The sequence below is a fragment of the Schistocerca piceifrons genome, unplaced genomic scaffold, assembly GCF_021461385.2.
Source record: "Schistocerca piceifrons isolate TAMUIC-IGC-003096 unplaced genomic scaffold, iqSchPice1.1 HiC_scaffold_1977, whole genome shotgun sequence".
Lineage (NCBI taxonomy): Eukaryota > Metazoa > Arthropoda > Insecta > Orthoptera > Acrididae > Schistocerca > Schistocerca piceifrons.
The window spans coordinates 1-5,000 of NW_025727875.1; the positions used below are offsets into that span (position 1 = coordinate 1).

At 53.4% G+C, this 5,000-nt stretch overlaps 1 non-coding gene across 1 annotated transcript; it reads right to left on the bottom strand.

The window, feature by feature from the left end:
* Positions 1-7: 7 nt before the first annotated feature.
* On the bottom strand, positions 8-1,916 carry LOC124741676. The gene has a single exon (XR_007010017.1). It is a non-coding gene; the product is annotated as a small subunit ribosomal RNA (ribosomal RNA).
* Between the last annotated feature and the right edge of the window lie 3,084 nt (positions 1,917-5,000).

Sequence of the window (5,000 nt, forward strand, 5' to 3'; positions counted from 1 at the left end):
TAGTCGGTAATGATCCTTCCGCAGGTTCACCTACGGAAACCTTGTTACGACTTTTACTTCCTCTAAATGATCAAGTTTGGTCATCTTTCCGGTAGCATCGGCAACGACAGAGTCAATGCCGCGTACCAGTCCGAAGACCTCACTAAATCATTCAATCGGTAGTAGCGACGGGCGGTGTGTACAAAGGGCAGGGACGTAATCAACGCGAGCTTATGACTCGCGCTTACTGGGAATTCCTCGTTCATGGGGAACAATTGCAAGCCCCAATCCCTAGCACGAAGGAGGTTCAGCGGGTTACCCCGACCTTTCGGCCTAGGAAGACACGCTGATTCCTTCAGTGTAGCGCGCGTGCGGCCCAGAACATCTAAGGGCATCACAGACCTGTTATTGCTCAATCTCGTGCGGCTAGAAGCCGCCTGTCCCTCTAAGAAGAAAAGTAATCGCTGACAGCACGAAGGATGTCACGCGACTAGTTAGCAGGCTAGAGTCTCGTTCGTTATCGGAATTAACCAGACAAATCGCTCCACCAACTAAGAACGGCCATGCACCACCACCCACCGAATCAAGAAAGAGCTATCAATCTGTCAATCCTTCCGGTGTCCGGGCCTGGTGAGGTTTCCCGTGTTGAGTCAAATTAAGCCGCAGGCTCCACTCCTGGTGGTGCCCTTCCGTCAATTCCTTTAAGTTTCAGCTTTGCAACCATACTTCCCCCGGAACCCAAAAGCTTTGGTTTCCCGGAGGCTGCCCGCCGAGTCATCGGAGGAACTGCGGCGGATCGCTGGCTGGCATCGTTTATGGTTAGAACTAGGGCGGTATCTGATCGCCTTCGAACCTCTAACTTTCGTTCTTGATTAATGAAAACATACTTGGCAAATGCTTTCGCTTCTGTTCGTCTTGCGACGATCCAAGAATTTCACCTCTAACGTCGCAATACGAATGCCCCCGCCTGTCCCTATTAATCATTACCTCGGGTTCCGAAAACCAACAAAATAGAACCGAGGTCCTATTCCATTATTCCATGCACACAGTATTCAGGCGGGCTTGCCTGCTTTAAGCACTCTAATTTGTTCAAAGTAAACGTGCCGGCCCACCGAGACACTCAATAAAGAGCACCCTGGTAGGATTTCAACGGGGTCCGCCTCGGGACGCACGAGCACGCACGAGGCGGTCGCACGCCTTCGGCTCGCCCCACCGGCAGGACGTCCCACGATACATGCCAGTTAAACACCGACGGGCGGTGAACCAACAGCGTGGGACACAAATCCAACTACGAGCTTTTTAACCGCAACAACTTTAATATACGCTATTGGAGCTGGAATTACCGCGGCTGCTGGCACCAGACTTGCCCTCCAATAGATACTCGTTAAAGGATTTAAAGTGTACTCATTCCGATTACGGGGCCTCGGATGAGTCCCGTATCGTTATTTTTCGTCACTACCTCCCCGTGCCGGGAGTGGGTAATTTGCGCGCCTGCTGCCTTCCTTGGATGTGGTAGCCGTTTCTCAGGCTCCCTCTCCGGAATCGAACCCTGATTCCCCGTTACCCGTTACAACCATGGTAGGCGCAGAACCTACCATCGACAGTTGATAAGGCAGACATTTGAAAGATGCGTCGCCGGTACGAGGACCGTGCGATCAGCCCAAAGTTATTCAGAGTCACCAAGGCAAACGGACCGGACGAGCCGACCGATTGGTTTTGATCTAATAAAAGCGTCCCTTCCATCTCTGGTCGGGACTCTGTTTGCATGTATTAGCTCTAGAATTACCACAGTTATCCAAGTAACGTGGGTACGATCTAAGGAACCATAACTGATTTAATGAGCCATTCGCGGTTTCACCTTAATGCGGCTTGTACTGAGACATGCATGGCTTAATCTTTGAGACAAGCATATGACTACTGGCAGGATCAACCAGGGAGCTGCGCCAACTAGAGCTGAGCAGCCGGCCGCCCGGGAGTGTGTCCCGGGGGCCCGCGCGAACACGCAAGCGTCCGCTCAATCATTCTGCAAACAGGAGGAGGCTGAGCTCCCCTGCACAATACACCTCGAAACCCTCTCAGGTCCCGGCGGCGCGCAGCGCCGTCCCAAGTACTTGGTCGGGTTCGAGAGAGGCGCAATCGCCCGGAGTTAGGCGAGTAGACGCTTTCGGTGCGACCACCCGTGCTCCCAACTGAGCTTGCCGCTGCCGACAGAGGCCCGGGAGCGTGCTGTCGTGGCATTGCCGGCGGGAGACAACACGCGCCACCTACGGTGACCGGCAGCTCCAACGCCAGCGCCACAGAAGGACAAAAGCCCCACTTGGGTGCCGAAGCGAACTCTCCCAGCACAGCGCACGCGCCAACACATCCGCACAGCTGCGATACAAACCACCAGCGAGAACCGCTGGGGCGACCGAGCAGCAGACGGCGTCGCGGCGCCGAGCGCCGGGCGGCGGCGCATCCTCAACGCACACAGTCCTCAATCGGACCAGCACACTGAAGATGTCCACCGCGCTTCGCACCGGGCCCGCGAGGACCTACTTTGGCCGCACGGCGCCGCGCGCAGGGTGCGCCGGCGCGCAGCTGCGACGCCTGCCGCGTCCGTCGGCCGGCGCGCCTGCCACTGGCCGCCCCCCACCAGCCGGCTGTAGCGCGTGCGCCCACGCACCGCGCGGCCAGCACGCCGGGAGGCGCCCCCTCACCGGCCGGGGACGGTCCCACCCAGCCACCACCGCGTATCGCTTCACACCCAGATGCCGTTCAGTTTCATCGGCATGGTGGGTATCGCTGGAACAACCGGTTAGTACCTCAACCTATCGTCGCCATCACCGATTCACCCCTAGCGAGAACAACCGCACCACAACGGGTTACCATTTCTTCATTTGCGTAACTTCACCAGAAAACGTAGGCGTCCATCGCCATTAGCAACTTCAACGATTATTGCATGCCTGTGTCAGGTGTCACGCCACACTACGTCTGCCCACATACACGCAACAAAATGTGCACGCCTAGACAATACGTGGAAGGTGGCCCCCGTACGTATGCGATGTCCATTGCTCGAACGACTGTCAACCGGCCTCTGTAGCATGTCGCAGATATGGAACGCGGTGCACCATGCTATCACGGTGTTTGAGGAGAGACGACTAGGTCCGAATACATCAACACACAGCTCATGCTGATCGCCATCCACGGCGTCCGTTCCTCCCACACGTCTCTATGGCGTACCACACTGCAATCCAGCTCTCATAGGGAGACGACACGTAGCTGCGTGCACAATATTTGCACTGTATGGTCCGCCGTTTTTGGGCGCAGTCGTTGTACGGTCACACATGTGCCACGATGTATCATTCAGTACATAAGGACGAATGTGCAGTACAGATTGTGGTTCACGCGTACGACATCAGCGGACAGTTGACACAGGCCGCACCACAACGTAGCCTGCGTACGTCGCATGCGAAGGGCATTGAACATGCAAACTTGTCACCAACCAGCTTGCGAAGGCAGGGGGCAAGGTGGGGACGTGGGGACGTGGGGAGGGGTGGGGGGGGGGGGGGCGGCATGTACGTCCTGCTGCCATCCACATTACAGTGTACAGCAGGAGCATGTGGAAAGTCAGCAAGACTTGCAAGGTGTTTAACATGAAGCGATACACAGGGGAGCGGGCAGTGCGAGTAGCGAACTATATTGCGAGGGTTGCGGGTGGGCAACACTACACTAATTGAACGAGTCGTATAACAATTACAGAGCAGGTTTAGGCGACAACGTGGGTTACGTTAGCGGACAACGTGGGTTACGTTAGCGGACAACGTGGGTTACGTTAAGGCACAACATGGGTTACGTTAAGGCACAACATGGGTTACGTTAAGGCACAACATGGGTTACGTTAGGGCACAACATGGGTTAGGTTAGGGGACAACATGGGTTAGGTTAGGGGACAACATGGGTTAGGTTAGGGGACAACATGGGTTAGGTTAGGGCACAACATGGGTTAGGTTAGGGCACAACATGGGTTAGGTTAGGGCACAACATGGGTTAGGTTAGGGCACAACATGGGTTAGGTTAAGGCACAACATGGGTTAGGTTAAGGCACAACATGGGTTAGGTTAAGGCACAACATGGGTTAGGTTAAGGCACAACATGGGTTAGGTTAAGGTACAACATGGGTTAGGTTAAGGTACAACATGGGTTAGGTTAAGGTACAACATGGGTTAGGTTAAGGTACAACATGGGTTAGGTTAAGGTACAACATGGGTTAGGTTAAGGTACAACATGGGTTAGGTTAAGGTACAACATGGGTTAGGTTAAGGTACAACATGGGTTAGGTTAAGGTACAACATGGGTTAGGTTAAGGTACAACATAGGTTAGGTTAAGGTACAACATAGGTTAGGTTAAGGTACAACATAGGTTAGGTTAAGGTACAACATAGGTTAGGTTAAGGTACAACATAGGTTAGGTTAAGGTACAACATAGGTTAGGTTAAGGTACAACATAGGTTAGGTTAAGGTACAACATAGGTTAGGTTAAGGTACAACATAGGTTAGGTTAAGGTACAACATAGGTTAGGTTAAGGTACAACATAGGTTAGGTTAGGTTAGGTTACACGTTGTTGTAAGGAAAGGTGTAGGGGGGGGGGGCGGGGGCGGCAGGTTCCTTGATAGTGATTATAGTAAGTGAATGCTTGTGACATGATCAGATTTGTCACGTCAGGATGCACCTTTGGCTTATTAGAGGCGGCGCTCCAATTCTATGCTTGTGTGAGACCTGTGTCTTTGACTCATGTCATTGTTTGTGCGCTGTGACAGGAGGTACTATTGTGATGTTGGGTGCACCGTTGTATAGGACATGTGTGGGTGTTGGTGCCTGGTCTGCGCAATGGTGGATGTCGAAAGGCTGGGATATTGTATTTTCCGCATGGACCTCCTGGTCTGGTTGTGATAGTGTGGATTGTGTAATGTGGCGGAGAAGATGCACTGGATGTTGTTCCATGCTGGTGCTTACATATTGTATGTGCGCCCGTTAGAAG